Source organism: Maniola jurtina, chromosome 19, assembly GCF_905333055.1.
Source record: "Maniola jurtina chromosome 19, ilManJurt1.1, whole genome shotgun sequence".
NCBI lineage: Eukaryota > Metazoa > Arthropoda > Insecta > Lepidoptera > Nymphalidae > Maniola > Maniola jurtina.
Window position 1 is genome coordinate 2,806,680 of NC_060047.1, and position 17,580 is coordinate 2,824,259.

Below are 17,580 nucleotides of genomic sequence, written 5' to 3' on the forward strand. Positions count from 1 at the left end.
CATATGATAACCCACTTGATATATGTAGTTATCTTACTTTGAAAATTGAAAATACTAATATTTGTTCATGAACACATGACAGACGGATAGAAGGACAAATGGACAGACGGACAGACGGAAAGACTGACAGACTGACAGACAACGAAGTGATCCTATAAGAGTTCTTTTTTGCTTTTGAGTTACGGAACCCTAAAAATATTTAGTTTTATTTGCCCCGTATTTTATTTTCATAATTACAGGTTTCTGTATCCTGAAATACGGGGTAACCAGTAAAATACGGGGCCTCTGGCAACCCTATTCGGAAAACACTGTCACATTCAAGTTAATGTCAAATATTTTGTTTTCAATTACAGAAAGCTGCATCAATCATTATTACAATATTTTCTTTGTTGTGATTGGCTGAATTTTTGAGTTTCAGCCAATAAACAGACTGTTTGCCAATTAAACGTCATAACAATATAAATGCCAGAAAGTTTAACCAAATAAAACAAACTTAATGAGAACCTAGTGAGAATGCAAACGGCACACAATTTATAATACATATTATGTTAGTCGTATATAATAGATATTATAGTAGTCGTTCACTTTGGTAATAGTCAGATTGTCATCAGTAAAATTGATATTGGTCGATGAATCGTAAATTATTGTTCAAATATTTTTATTATCTATTTATCTTTGAACAGAATGGAATAGAATGAAATGGAATCGAATACAATGATAAATTTTTATTCCTGTAAACTTTTAGGTAAACTTCAAAGTGTTTTTGGATGGTCAGAAAAATTTACCACTGGTTCGGAATGCCGTTCCTACGTTTTCTAGGGTTTCGTACCTCAAAATGAAAGACGGAACTCTTATAGGATCACTTTGTTGTCTATCTCTCTGTCTGTCGTGTGTGTCAAGAAAACCTCTAGGGTACTTCCCGTTGACTCAAAACCATGAAATTTGGCAGGTAACCTAACTGCGTAATTTTGGGTAGTTTTTTTAATCGATAAAGAAAGTTTGCGACATTGTTCAATAAAAAATTTGGATTCCAACTCCTCAACCCTGATGTTGCAGGGGACCTGACTACTAAAGCTAATGGGATTTAAAAAGTGTCGATTATTAATTGATATTGAAGGTATCTATACCAAGTAAACACTTTGTCGTTGATCTCAACCCTGATGCTGTAAGAAATTGCATTCCTAAATCCTGGTGATCCCTCGGGATTTGAAAAGGATCATCCGTTTAAATATTCTTACGTGATACGGAAACAAGTTGCATCCCGGGGACGGGCTATTACGGAGAGGCAACTTTTGTTCTGGGAAATGAAAGGATCGGGATTTTTAAAAACCTAAATCCACGCGAGCGAAGCTGCGGGCATTAGCTAGTTGTAAATATATTTAGAAGCTACTATAAGATAATAGATAAGGTACTTATTTCCTTATATTTTTATTGTATGGCAGCGCGCGGTTTTAAATTATAAATTGCACGTCCTGTCCTTTTCTGTAATACATTTTTTTCTCAATATCTACCGCTTTATCTCATAGCAAGAGTCCGTAAGACATAATACAGTGAAAATAGGCAAAATATACAATTTTTGCAGTTTCCACGTCAGTACCTGTCGAATTTTTCTAACAGTGTAAGCAGCAGAGCTGAGTTTACCATCAAGTGTTGATATGTGGGTGTTCCATAGAAGCTTTGCATCTAACATTATACCGAGAAACACGGGGTTCTCCTTTATTTTCAACATATGATTATTTATCAATGAATTTATGTCATTTAAGGTCCTGGTATTGGGCAGTGTGAATTCAACACACTTAGATTTCTTTGCATTTGGAAGTAAATTGTTAGCAATAAATCAGAGAGTGACCTGTGATCAGTGGCGGTCTTAGGGGGTGGCGAACGGGGCAATCGCCCGGGGCCTCGCTCTTGCAGGGGCCTCGCGCAACAACCCAAGCAAATTATAAAAAATATACATTTTTTAAACATATTTTTTAATTAAAACTTTTGATTCTGATCTTTAATTACTTATTAAGGTTATTAAATAACGGTAAATTAAAATAAAGTTAGTTAACTAATTCATCGCTCGGGCAATCCCCGTATTTTATTTCGTTCGTCAGTTCTTGTCACCTTAGAATTATTTTGCTTGTAGTATGAGTTACAAAATTGTTACTGGTAAGGTTTTGGGGGTTCAAACTCCCAGACAAAGAAAGCTTAAAATAGACTAATTCTCGAATTCCTTCAGGCTTAAAATGTTGAATTCGTAAAATGTTGAATTTGCAAAATGTTGAATTTCGGAGTTGCTAAATGTTAAATCCCAAAATGTTGGATTCGCAAAATGTTGAATTTGAATTCCCAAAATTAAATGTTGAATCTTAAAAGTAAGCTTTTAATTCGCATATGCTTATACGTAATTCACAAAAAAAAACCGGCCAATTGTGAGTCGGACTCGCGCACCGAGGCGAGGGTTCCATACTCGGCTATTTTTTTCTGACATTTTGCACGATAAATCAAATATTTCAACATTCACACAACAAATTCAACATTATAAGAATTCAATATTTTGGACCTGAAGGCTCGAATTTACCATTCTCTTATTTAAATATATCGAAAATTTTGCGCTCGCTTCGCTCGCGCTTTTATATTGTATTAGTTGATGCCCGAAACTTCGTTCCCATCGATTCGGATTTTAAAAAACGTCGTGGAAACTCGGGATAAAGTATCTGTGCGCAAGCTATCTCTGAATTATACCAAATTTTAGCTAAGAAGATGGGCCCTGAAAAGGACTTTGGCTATTATTAATATGGTTTTTTTTGTAAATAATATATCAAAAATTTCGCGCTCGCTTCGCTCGCGCTTTTATTGTATACTAGCTGACGCCCGCGACTTCGTCCGCGTGGATTTAGGTTTTCCGAAATCCCGTGGGAACTCTTTGATTTTCCGGGATAAAAAGTAGCCTATGTGCTAATCCAGGATATTATCTATCTACATTCTGAATTTCAGCCAAATCCGTCCAGTGGTTTTTGCGTGAAGGAGTAACAAACATACACACATACACACACACACACACACACACACACACACACACACACACACACACACACACACATACAAACTTTCCCCTTTATAATATTAGTGTGATTATTTGATACCCGGAACTTAATCCACATGGTAAGTTCTTGAAAATCCCCCTAGGAACTCTTTGTCTTTCCGGGATAAAAAACATGAGAAAAGTAGAGTGAGGTGCTTTGAAACATAAAATTTTGTTATGGCTGAGCTCGTTTATATTTCTCTTTTTTATCTGTATAGAACAAAAAAGTTGCGCTCGCTACATATCTTTCAATTTTATTGAATACTAGTTGACCGGCCCCAGCTTCGCACAGGGGGCCTATCTATTCCATAGCCAAAATATGGGTGGTATTATGGAACAGGTAGACTCCCCGTGCGAAGCCGGGGCGGGTCAACTAGTTATGAGTAAGAGTCTACTTTCTACTAAGCTATTATACTGATCGCGATCGTTATGCTGTTACCCGTTGAGGAGTTCCAGCCTCTATTTCCGAAACTGTTCATCAGATCTTCACCAACCTTACATGGTACCAACCTGAGAGTACTATACCTTTGTAAAAAAAAGAATTGTGAAAATCGGTTTAAATTTGACGGAGTTATTGAGTAAAATCGATAAAAAGTTTGATCCTGTATCTCGAAGAATCTTTAATTTTTTTGGAATGAAAACTACCCTATATATTAACCCGGAGCACTTTCAGTGCACCTTTCGTTTAAATCCGTTCAGTAGTTTTCGCATGATGCGCGTACAGACAGATAGACAGACAGACAAAAATTCTAAAAAAAAATATTTTGGGATCTATATCGATAATAATACTTTCTGCGATTAAAATTTTCAAAATATATCAAATGTACAGAAATCGTCCAGTTACAGTTTTATTCTAAGTATCCAAGATTACGTTCTAGTATTGAGTGAGCTGGAAATGTGTAAATTAAAGTATTTGAAGTATTGAGTAAGGTAAAAGTAAAAAAAACTGTGTGATACTTAAAAATTATTTCTGACTGTTTGTGCAAAACAAAACAAGATTTACGAAATGAGTTCGCGTGATCGTGATGCCGGCAGAAAAATTGAGTCAGGTAGTTCAAAAAGGAAACGAGGTATCAAAAGAAAGCAGGTAAATCTACGTGGATCTTTCGTCTTATCATTCGTTAGATTATTGCGCTTTAAATAAAGATTTTAGTCTTAGGAAAAGCCACTTGTATCAATTTTAAAATTTATCATCTCTGTATTTGTTAATTTTGTAAATCTTTTAATGTAAAATATTTTAAAACTCTATTTATTTGTATAACTTTAGCATTTCTCCTCAAACATGAAAAATACCTAAACAAACAAACAGACCTACTTTCGCATCACATACCTACTTTTCACGAAGAACAAACTAGGGCCTCGCAAGACCTGCCGCCCGGAGCCTCGCAATGGCTAAGACCGCCTCTGCCTGTGATATGGCATTACATATAGTATACATTGTCAAAAATTATAATATTAAAGCTGTGCGTATTGCGTGAGGAATAGGTTGCAAGAGAGTTGCAACTTGCAGGGTTTGATGCATGCGCTATTGCCAGCAAACATGAGACATATTTTTATCTACAGGCAACGTCTGAGTAGGTAACGCATACGTCTAACGCAAGTTGAAATGTACCAGTGTATTTAGTTAGACCTATTGACAAGTTTGGAGTTGGGTGCAGTCTAAATGTGGCCCGTGTGTTCAGACTGTCAGTTTCTGTCAGTTTCACGTGTCGTCCCCCGCACTTCACCACCCCGCTTGCACAAATCGAGACAGCACGAAATTTTCAAGATTTCTGGGTGTAATTTCTGGTTTTCGTAGTTCCCACATAATTATAACAATATAAAATATATAACGATAATTTTTTTACTACATAATATTCATTAAATTTTCTAGGTCTGTGGTTTTTCCAAATTTCATTAAATTGCTTCGTTGTCTAGAAAAACGAGCACAAAGTTGGGCCTTTTTTTAAAGAAAAATACAAATCTTTGAGCCCCTGTAATTTTAAAACTACATATTTTTAGAAAAATCTAAAACACCACAGACACAGATATTAGTTTCTAGACTATGTCTGCAAAATTTCATGGACTTTGGTTGCTTAATATTCAAATGAAATGGGAACTACGATTGTATGGAGTAAGTGACGGAGACAGCCCTGGAGGTCTTGCACAAGGCACAAGATGAAAAGGCCCCGACTCAGCATTTACGCTGCAGGCGATGCTGCAGGTTTTAAAATAAAACCTGAGCGCTGGTATTGATCCTGAATCGACTTGTGTCAAATATTAAGCTAGGGGTGAAGTAAAATCAAAGATACCTAGTCGTTTCATAGCCTACCTAGCGTCAAATATAGGTAACATTTGATGCAGGCAGCAAGTGTTAGAGCCTCGATAGCTCAACGGTTGAGGCGCGGACTGAATTCCGAAAGGTCGGCGGTTCAAACCGTGGGGTTTGAACCGCCGACCTTTCGGAATTTTGCACTATTGTCGTACCCACTCCTGGCACAAGCTTTACGCTTAATTTGAGGGGAAAGGGAAGTATAAGTCATGATTAGCATGGCTTTTTTCTTTAAAAAAAAAGTGTAGGCGAAGGTTTTGTTACAAGTCTCCTAACTGTCGTAAACTGTGGTTTCGATAAAAATACAAGATATTGAGGTAATATACCTAAGTGCATCCGTCACTAACGGTAGGATAAGTCTTCCAAAAGCGTTATTGACGCTTCGTGATAAATTGCGGAGCCGTATTTTTTAACATAAGAATAAAAATAAAAATCTACTTAGTGTAGTCTAATCTAGCCTTACTAGATAAAAATTCAGAAATAGCTATTTTCCAAAAGGAAATAAATAATTTTTCTTTTTCATTTCTTTGAAGCCTAATAGCTATCTCAGTTTGGTTATTTGACTTTTTGCTCTACATGCTGACATGGTAAGAAACCCTTCATTTGACAACCCTATAAAGACTCCATAAAACGTTTAAAAATTGCCAGCCAACGTGCAGACGAGTAAAACAGAAATAAATAAACAAGCGCTGGCAGCGGTGTTGCTAGGCGCGTTCAAGGTCTCCTGCTGCCCCCCCCCCCCCCCCTCCTCCCCACCACCGGCGCATGTGCAAGCTGCACTCACACCGCATGCATGGCGCACACATGCAAACGTATAATAGTGTAAGAGCTGGTAACAAAAATGGTCAGGTTAAAGAGACAAAGATTACGATGTTAAAGTTGGCTAAATATGTACCTAGTGTTTTTTTAACCTCTATTACAAGAGGCGGCTGCTTCCTCCGATATGATGGTTGGAGACGTTTGTTAGTTCATTTTACATTTTAAAAAAATAAGTTTGTCATGTCTATGGCGATTTTTAAAAAGAATAGATCATTTTTAGCCATGTTGATCTTGATATTCTATAGGTAATATTAGACAACATTGAGTCTTCATCGTCTTATTCTGTTCCTTTATGTCCAGTGTAAGGCTAACATGTGTAGTGTAGGAAAAAGTATATAAAAAAAAAATCTTCGAATAGGCAATCCTTCTTTATAAGGAGACCTTCAGAGCATACTTTGACTTAGCTCATACTTAAGACAGCTATCAGAGATATAAACCAGTCTCATTTTAAAGTTTATGCTGTCACGCTCTATAAATCTCAGAATAACATTCAAAATAAATACATACCTATCAAAAATTGTAATTGTACGTATCAAAATCAATTTTATGTAGATTTTTGACCTATTAAAACATTTTTTTTTTCCTTTTGGTCTACGAATTGGCTTCAAGTTTAGATTTTTCGATTATTGCCATAATACATGCCATGTAAACAACAATTGTTCAGTAACACATCAATCAATGTAATGAAATATAATTAATTAATTATTATTTATTCATTTAATAATAATAAAGCAACAAATTGGTTACATATACGGAATTCGTTTAACATTGTATAGCGTCTTGAGTTGCCAACTCCCGCCCTATGTGTGACACGATGAATTTGAAACACGTGCAAGCTTGAAGGGTTGATGTCTAATTAATGTTGTATTTTTAGCATTTTGTGAGTGATATTATTTTTCACTTGGAAGAACAATTCACTAGTCATTACACTAAGATATTTTTGTTTAAAGTTTTCGGTAAAAAATGCTCGTAGGATATCTATTACTTTATCATGGGATGGGTATTGGGGGACGGGTTTAACTTCAAAGATTCGTGTGAGTGTTTCAGTAGTGTTGTAGTACTCTGAAACATATTTTGATAATCTATATGTCGCAGCGAAATTTAATTAAATCTCGGTAGGTATATGTTAAATCAACAACTCAATTTGATTATTATATGTAATTAATAATAATTATATATCATTAAAAGAAGAAACTTACTGACTGACATATCAATGTACCATTCAAACTGCTGGGTAGAAACTTGAAATTTTGAATACAGGTTTACTTTATAATGTAGGAAATCTACATTTAAAATCTGTTTCCCTGGAACAACAACATGCGGCAATCGAGCATGCTACAAAATGGAAATATCTTTTTAAAAACCCGTAAGAATCCTTTCCGGGATATAAAATAGCCTGTTAGTACCTGATATACAAACGACATCTGTGCCAAATTTCATTAAATTTGACTAAGCGAATGGAACGTTAAAAGGTAACAGACCGACAGGTAGACACACTTTCGGATTTATAATATTTGGGAATATTTATGGGATGTATATCCCACCATCTCCTTTGCTATGTCTATATAATGAACCTTGCAAGCACGTGCAAGCATGTAAGATTAATTTCGGTTTGATCGTTGATTAATATGAGGTATTCGTGGTTTTATGGATTTGATTTAAAACAATAGCCAATAAACAGACAAAAAGCTGGATTGTAACGTCACGCATTGTGACGTCACAATCCAGTATTTCACAGAAGCTCGCATAAGCGCTTGTTTTGACGTTCAATAAAAAGTTACTAATTTAACTAGTTGGACACTACCCTATCTAACAAATAAATTGACATTGTGAGCCTCAATAGCTCAACGGTTGAGGAGCGGACTGAATCCCGAAAGGTCGGCGGTTCAAACCCCACCCGTTGCACTATTGTCATACCTACTCCTAACACAGCTTTGCGCTTAGTTGGAGGGGAAAGGGGAATATTAGTCATGATTAGCATGGCTATAAATAAAGTTTATTAAAAAAAATTGTGCTATAAATTTTATTAATGAAGCTACGAGGGTTCCAAAAGCATCGAGAAGAAGCCCGCAACAAACAGCAAATATTATAAGTAAATACCTAGTGCTTCTAGATACTAAAAATAGATTAGGCACCGAGTTAGGTAATAGAATTATTAGTAGGAGGAGGTATACAAAGTTACGTAACACGAAAACCTGCCCTGGGGTAAAGTGGGTAAACGTAATAAACGGTAACCTTTACAATGTCAGGCATACTGTAGTGACCTCGTTTACGCTGACTCACCTCACCCCTACCTATTACTTATTTACTACCCCTACCATGTATGAGCAGTATGAGATCTTTACTACCTTCACTTCACTATAATATATCCTCTCATCACTACTCCTTACAGTACATTATTTTGGGTTCTGTACCTCAATAGGAAAAAATTCGTTGTCTGTCTGTCTATCCGTCGTGACAAGGGAATCAAAACATATAGAGCTCTTCCCGTTGTCCTAGAATAATGAAATTTGACAGGTAGCAATGTATATAGCACAAGTAAAAGGGAGAAATCCGGAAACGGTGAATTTGTGGTTCATCATTCACTCATTATTGTGAATCATCATCATCGCGTGCCTTCTTCGAAACGAAGTTCGGCGATTATGCAAAAAGCTTCTTAATTTAAAGCCGCCTCTTTTAAGGTCGTCCAACCATTTGCGTCTTTGACGATGTTGACCTCTTTTGCCTGCAATTTTTTTTTTTTATTTTTTTTTTATTTATTTTTTTAAACCAAAGTATAGTTTTACATATTGTTTCCACTTGACACCCTGAAACTCTCTTGAGTTTATATGGATGTTGCACATTCCTTAAATATATTTATACAAATTGCATGTTTGACCATACAGATTTATCCTGTTGGCGGATTATAGCAAAATAATTTTTAACTGTTTCTTGCTTTATACAAATTGTTAAACAAATCGAAACTGAAGTTGAAATTAAGTGAATATTCTAATGTACTTGTAATTAGATAGGTAGGTACTTATGTTTAACTACGTGTTACAGAACACTCGCAATATAGTGAATTCTCCCTTCCAGAAGTATATTCACATAAAAATTAAAAAGTGTTATTTCTTGTAAGATGATACGGGAACCTTTGTGTGCGAGTCTGATTCGTACTTGACTGGTTTTTCTAAATAAACACTAGTGCTTCGCTGTAATTGTACGGTCTGCTGGCAAGTGACGATGCAGCCAAGGTGGAGCGCGCTTAGAAGATGCCTATTCATTCAATCTTGATTTGAAGCTAATAAGTAGGAGTCTCCACTAGTTAAGCCACTAACAGAAAATAACTTAGGGTCGGATAATTAGTTTAGTATAGAACTTTTTGCTTGGAGACTGGAGTATCGGCTACGCTGTAGGGGTGCTACGAAGTAGGGCCATGAAAAAACCGATTCGGATTACTAACCTATCTGCTAAATTTGAGGAAAAGTGTCGAAAATAGATTAGGTAGTAGTTATAAAAAATATTTAATCACATTGAATTACTTATCATGGTTGGGTATTATTTAGGTGAGTAAATGTAGAATATTTGGATACTATTATGTATAAAAAAATAGATTTTAATAGGACTGTCATATTCATAATATTGTATACAAGGTCTGTTGAAAATTAAAATAGATAAAGATACTTAGTAAAAAAAACTATTACGATCACTACCTACATCTATTACATAAAATACAAATGGTTTAACAGGGCTCTCTCCGTCACTTACTCCATACAATCGTATCCCCAATTTCATTTGAATATTAAGCAACCATTGGTGTTTTAGATTTTTCTAAAAATATGTAGTTTTAAAATTACAGGGGCTCAAAGATTTGTATGTGAATTTTTAAGACCGCGTAACTTTGTAACCGAATATTTTAACGGAAATCTGGAAAACCACAGGCATAGATATTAGTTCCCGGAACGTTTCTACAAAATTCCATTGAGTATGATTGGTTATTATTCCAACGAGAGACGAACTACGTTTTTATGGAGCGAGTAACGGAGAGACCCCTCTTAAACACAAAGTTTTAGGTAATTTATAGTTATTTTAGACTTACAACAGAATAAATTAGTTTATTTATAAACTACTTACGTTAGGTAGAGTTATAAAATGTACTGACGCAAATGTTTCGTTGCGGTTACACATTGTTTTAAGGTGAGCAAGTAGGTAACTAATATTATGTTAAGTAATTGAACGTCTATTAAGTAATTATTATTATTGTAAAGTGTGAAGATCTCAGAATAGGGCCTTGTATTGTAGTAATAAAATGATGTGATTTATGTATAGCGGTAGTTTATGGGGCTAGAATTCATAATTAAAGAGAATAATTAAATTAAAATAATGATTTTTAATTATTTTTACCGTCACGATGTACGAAAGGCGATCAATGACGTCACAAGGCGTAAACGACCAATTTTATTTTATTTTTTTTAACATAAAAATAGAGTGATTTCTGCGATGAAATATTTTTATGTACAGCAAGTGAAAATTAAAAATTTATAACACCCCTGACAAGTGAAGGTTACAGTAACTCGAAAAGAGCTGATAACTTTTAAAGGGCTGAACCGATTTTCTTGGATTATAGCTAAAAACACTCTCAATCAAGCCACCTTTAAAAAAACTAAACTAAAATCGGTTCATTAGTTTAGGAGCTACGATGCCACAGAGATACACAAATACACACGTCAAACTTATAACACGTAAAATTATGACGTGCACGTGCATTGATGGTAGGTCATTTGACTCTGTTGGTGGTCTACTGGCTAATGTAGCTCGATACAAAATGCAAATCCACCCAAACGCCAAGAATATCTCAAAGAAACTCACACGATCCTACCATACTTAACAGGGCTCTCTCCGTCACTCGTTTCATATAATCGTAGTTCCAATTTCATTTGAATATTAAGCAACCAAAGTCCATTAAATTTTGCACACATATTCTAGAAACTAATTCTGTGTCTATGGTGTTTTAGATTTTTCTAAAAATATGTAGTTTTAAAATTACAGGGGCTCAAAGATTTGTATGTAAATTAAGACCGCGTACCTTGAAACCGAATATTTTAACAGAAATCAGGAAAACCACAGACATAGATATTAGTTTCTAGAATGTCTGCAAAATTTCATGGACTTTGGATGCTTAATATTTAAATGAAATTGGAACTACGTTTGTATGAAGCGAGTGACGGAGAGACCCCTCTTAAATAAAACAACGCAAATTTTCCAAACCTAAGACGTAGGTACGTTGAAATGCAAAAATAAGTAACATCATTAGTAAATAAACATAAAACATTAACGATCAGCCATCTTGTCCGCCATGTTGGATGTTGGTACGTCAGTGTGACGCGCTCATCAGCTGATATTGTTGATAGCGCATGCTCCGTTCCGTACCACGCAAAGTTGTTTTATTTTCCTCGTGAAGGTTGCTTGCGATAAGTAGGCACTAAACATAGCAAATCAACGGTTTTCAGCATTTCAATAGCATATATATTTAGCAGATTGTGTAAGAAGTTTGTATTATACAATCGAAGATTATCTAAATGACAAAAAAGCGTGGACCTGACTCGCTCCAGCAATACACGGCGCTGCAATTGCTTGTATACAGTATGGCAAATTATTGTAAATTGAATATGTACTTGAAAAGAGCAACCGGCGAGTTTCTTGCTGGTTCTCCTCGGTAGGAACGGCATTCCGAACCAGTGGTAGATTATTTTGACGATTCAAAAGCATTTGTAAAATTTTAATTGAATAAAAACATTTTGAATTTGAATTTAAAGTGAATCCTTGATTGATTGAATTTGGTGTTCACATTTTTTTCACAGCCAATAAAGGCACAATAAAGGGCAGATAATTTGATAACGATTACGATGAATGCGTTTTTCTCACACAATCGGGGGGCAGATACTACGCAAACCTATTAGACTAAGAGCCAACGCATGCCAGACCTTTATTATTTTGTAAAAAGCTGAGAGTTTTTCTGTGTATCGTCCCCAACACAGGGAAGAACGATCAGTGACTATAAGTTTGGATCATGGTGGCTTTGGGAGATAACAGGTCGAAAAGGTGTAAACAATTTTAGGGCAAAGTATAAAGTAATATTTTCTTAGGACTATTATTAGAAATCACATTGTGTATTGCCTGACACTAAGATGATAGAGTTGTGGCAACCCCCTACCAGACACCCTAAAAGTTTAAGTTTAACCGATTTTCTCCTTCCAAAAGCGTTTCGTTTCCATAGTTTTTATTTGTTTTCTGATTTGGGTAGAAATTTTGCTATTTTTCAATTCAGTAGATACCTATACCTATCTAATAGGTGGTTGGTAATTGGAAAATTCAAATTCAAAATTTATTTATTCAATGTAGGAATTAACAAGTGTCTCTTATGCTACATCTGGGACAATAAAAATGAAAAAGAGAAAAGGAAAAATTTTCTCCTTTGAAAGGAGATATTATAACATCTCCCAGCTAAAGTTTAGTATCAACTACGGGTGAAATATAATTTTGGAGAATTATCCATTTACGCTTTACATTGATTAGAATTCACACAGAAATAATAAATATCTACTTACTAAAATCGATGAAACGTTACTTTAAAGTAGGTACGGCCAGCGCCCAGCATCAATATGAATCAACTTTATACCGAACGTCCGATCCGGTTTTAGATCAAATAATGAACAATATACCTCTAGGTATGGTTTTCGTATACAAGTGACTTGTTGTTAAATTCAATAACCACTCAAGCAATGGAAGCGAATTCTTAAATAACACGATACACGGTAAAACTGATTAGTCATTTCCCGCGAACGTCGTTCTTAAGGGCCCATATGAAAAATTTTAAAACGTTTGGAAGCTTTTGACTTGAAAACTATTTACAAATTAACCTTGATATTTCAATATGTGCTTTTCGGGTCTTTAATCTAGTTTCGTAAGGAAATAGAAACACGATTGGCTGTATTTTTTATAGAAAAAAATCCGAAAACTGCTCCAAACGTCTAGATTAGCTTTAATTAGAAGCGGTAGTTAATATTTCTGTATTTTTTTTAGGATATGGACATTTGTTACAGATTCAAAAGACATCGTAATTGTTTTTTTTTGTTTTAATAGTTTATTTTAAAACACAATTTTTTTTTACTCCTGTCATTTTATCTCTTTCTCGATATCCCTATTACAATGAATAAATCTATGCTTCTCACATTTTTATTTAATTAAGGCTTCTTAAAAGATTTTTTTTGCGAAACAAAGCTACAAGCGAAAACAGCACATGTCTTTGAAGTTCTATGAAATTACGTACATAAAATATTCCCAATATAGGTATTATAACATTAAAAAGTATAGCTAGCCCTCCACCGCACCCACACCACCGAGTAAGATCTTTCAAATGAGATTTTTAACTAGTTATTTCCCACAATGGATGTAATTAGACTGATGATGATAATGACACTTGTGCCAAGTAAATTGTTGTAAATAGTATACCTATTTATGTTTGAAAAGAAAGGGAGTTTAAATTAGTTAGCGCATGGGATAGACATATTATGTTAACCCGAAAAAAGCCGTAAAATCACTTAGTACATTTCTAACAAATAAAACTGGGAAAATGATTCAAGTTAAAAAGAAATATTAATTGGAAACAATAAATCAAAATATGAGCAGATTATAAGTAGGTACTGATTACTAAAAATAATACATACCTATAGTCACGTTTTGATTCTTTAATTTCAGGTTTCAAGGCAACGACGGGTTCAAGGTAATCGTGTGGGAGGCCCTGGGCTAAGCTGTTGTGTGTTTCGATAAAGATTCTATTCCCCTAATCATGTGTACAGTTAGTCTGTCTGGCACCTTGGGTCTAATAGATTTTAAAATCGCTACAAAAAACAGTATAAAGAATACCTACCTAAATGATGAAACAGTGATGTCGGTTCTAGTTCGCTATTTACATATTAGCATTTGGTAAATTATTGAAAATCTTACTCAGTTGTTATTTTATGGTTTTATAAATAAATAGGTAATTAAAGTGAGTGTTATTATTTTAGCAGTCTATGTATGTATGTGTGTATGTATGTGTGTGTGTGAATGTTTGTATCCAGATTCTGTGTGTTCCACCGTAGCGCCTAAACTACTGGGCCGATTTTGATGAATGAGGTATCAATCGATTCGTCGTAAAGGTCTAGGTAATATAGGTTACATTTTATACGAAAAAATTGACCTAATGGGATGTTAGGTACATGAAAAAAAGTTTTTTTTTTTGCTATTGTATCGAAGCTGTGATAGCCTAGTGGTTAGAACGTCCGCCTACTAATCGGAGGTCGGGGGTTCGATCCCGGGCACGCACCACTAACTTTTCAGTTATGTGCGTTTTAAGCAATTAAATATCACTTGCTTTAGCGGTGAAGGAAAACATCGTGAGGAAACCTGCATGCCTGAGAGTTCTCCATGTTCTCAAAGGTGTGTGAAGTCTGCCAATCCGCATTGGGCCAGCGTGGCAGACTATAGCCTAAACCCTTCTCATTCTGAGAGGAGACCCGTACTCAGTAGTGGGGCGGAAATGGGTTGATCATGATGATTGTATCGAGTGGGGTGTCAAATGAAAGAGGAGAAAATTCTGAATTCATAAAAATAAATGAACTACAACATTAAAATATACCAAGCGACAGAAAAACAATTTTAGTATAATATTTCAGCGTTTATTAAGACGATCGCAGTCGGGTTTTAGTTTTCAACTTTATCTTGTTTCTTTATTTAATCTTAGACAAAAGTGTTATTTCTAACTTTAGCACTACAAAATCACAACTAGTAGCTACTAGGTGCATAAAATACTGATGTCAGTTGTTATTTAGAGAGATGCAAATTCGCATTCAATAAATTTTGATAGCTAGTAAATAATAGAGATTAATGTTGGAATTGAAATTAGAATTGACGTTTCGATCATATTATCAATTTTAATGCCTTGTAATAAAATTAAATTGATTATTTATTGATAAGTCGATAACCAACAGGTTGGCGCTCAGTCGCGGCTTTATTATTTAGATTTTAAGTGTTTAATATGGAAAAGAGCAACAGAAAATTATTGTATGCTAATACATATCTTTAACGAAATAATAACCTTTGAATATAGAGAATACATAATATTTACAATTTATGGATTAAGTAACTACCCAAATTCGAGTAACATAATTTATCCAAATTAGCATTCTTTCACCAAAGTGTTGCCCGTTTTCCTGAATGAAAAGAAATTGATGTATTTAGTATGAGTATATAATGTTATTTTTGAGGGTTATTCGGATATGATAAAGATATATAAACTTTCATGAATTCATTATATTAAACTTGTTTCAATGCTCAAACACCTACCATAATTACGCGTACTGGCTTATAAATAGATATATCTAGATAGGTACATAGCCAATAAAAAATTCCTATGTCAGATATTATATTTGCCTAGTTCGCATGTCAAAGATACCGTCAACGATATAATGTTACTTAATGTGCCTTTGAAAACATTACGAAATAATAAGACAAAGTGATTTTTATTGAGTAATTTCCTCATAATTGTGAATGGACTTTGATCGCATGATGTTGTTTACTTTTCTCTGTAGATATTGAATGAAAATCAGATTTCTAATGTACAATAATTATTATATCTTTTTAAAATAATAAGTAAATAAAACCTGATTATGACCTCGTCGTTTTTCAATAAGAATAGTCCAAGTCTTCAGAAAACTAATTCTAATAGATACGTGTTCATTTAAAATTCTATATATGTACAATAGTTTATAGAAATAAAAAACTGACCCATTATGTAAAAAATGATATGGAATAAATTGTAAAAGAAGTTTTTTTTAATAGATTAATTACCGCTTGGATGCAATCGGATTGTTATAGCAAGTGATGATGCAGCCTACGATGGAGCGCGCTTGTCTAGAAGATGCCTTAAAAAATAAAAGTGAAAGTAACAAAAGTTTTTTTTTTTAATTCTAAGCTGCTTAAAAAAAATTTAAGACGTTTTTAACTAAGTATTTTTTTTTTAATAATTTAGCTTGAAAAGCAAGTACCTATAATAAAAATAGCACTGCAAATGCGGTATTTAATAATAATATGTCTTGTCGGTCAGTGGTGCATTGTGCACATTCCTGCCTGCCTTATCTGTTGTAAATTGTAATTACACTATTTTTATCAGATATAAATACACGTGTAGGTATTTTTCAGATAAACAATTCAGCTACACATTTAGAATCTAATAAAATTATTCTGTCATATGCACCCATAAATTATAATTAAATTATAAATTCTGAATGATCATAAAATTTTGCATACCTATAAGAAGGTACACTTAGGTACTTAAGTAATGAAGTAACACGATTTCATTTAGGAATATTATGGAACTATAGAGACCTAAAAGATGTTAGGTACAAAATTCGTAGATATCTTGCCAAATTTTTTCATTTTTTTTGTTTCTGTCATCTTGTCAAAATCTACAAAACTCTCTTCGTTGGTATATTCTGAATCAATGTTTCTTTTCTCATAACTAGTTACGAACGTTACTTTTAATACGAAAACCTATACAACTCAAACATTGCAATACAATATTTATTTGCCGATTCCGAAGTAATCTCATTCAAAACCTCTATTGCCTGACTTCAAATAACCTTGGTTAAATATTCTAAGTTCTTGCCATAATAAAATAATACTCATATTTTTGTCTAAACGTATCTACCTTCATGCTGGCTAGTAGCTATAATTGTTTAAATAATTGTCTGCTTTACGGACGAATACAAGTAGTGTTCATTCGAGTCAGCCTACCAAAGCTAGCGTCGTCTGGGATCACCCGATTGCCTTGAACTTGTATGTTCGACATTTTTTGCCAACTCCACAACAGGATACGAAGCGATGTATCAGTCTCTTAGCCCTTATTCTTGATGCCCTTGAGGTCTTGATGGGCTTTAGAAATTTTTGGCTGCCATTTTGAAAACGCAACTTGAAATAGTTTTTTCGGCATTCCAGCGATTAGGCCTTTTAATCCTAAAACGATGTCGAAAATAGATCTGTACACGTTCGTTTTCGTTGCAATTTTATTACATCCTTTTGTCATTAGTTTTTTTAATCCATCCAAGGTTTAACCTAATTTGAATAAGTATATCGTCAGCATTATAGCATTATCCAGGCGTGTCTATAGCTTATTCACATAAGTAGATGCTGATGCACTTACAAACATAATTATTCTATTTGTAAAACAATGTGAAATATAGATAAGGGAGGCGTTTGCACACAATTCATAGACTGACCGCCACGAATACAAAACTGACTAGGTAGACTTAAGCTTTGTCTATCTATAACAAATATGGCTACGATTAGCGATGCCTTCAAT

The 17,580-nt window shown here is 34.3% G+C and overlaps 3 long non-coding RNA genes across 3 annotated transcripts in view; all 3 read right to left on the reverse strand.

Annotated features, from left to right (window-relative positions):
- LOC123875086 overlaps nucleotides 1–17,580 on the reverse strand; it is a 68,627-nt gene that overhangs the window by 50,540 nt on the left and 507 nt on the right. The gene's annotated exons all lie outside the window — the stretch shown is intronic.
- On the reverse strand, nucleotides 5,305–15,378 carry LOC123875094. Its single transcript, XR_006798071.1, has 3 exons — nucleotides 15,368–15,378; nucleotides 14,551–14,553; nucleotides 5,305–5,361 (listed from the first exon to the last, which is right to left on the reverse strand). It is a non-coding gene; the product is annotated as an uncharacterized LOC123875094 (long non-coding RNA).
- Nucleotides 6,694–12,354, reverse strand: LOC123875093. Its single transcript, XR_006798070.1, has 3 exons — nucleotides 12,133–12,354; nucleotides 9,944–9,946; nucleotides 6,694–6,707 (listed from the first exon to the last, which is right to left on the reverse strand). It is a non-coding gene; the product is annotated as an uncharacterized LOC123875093 (long non-coding RNA).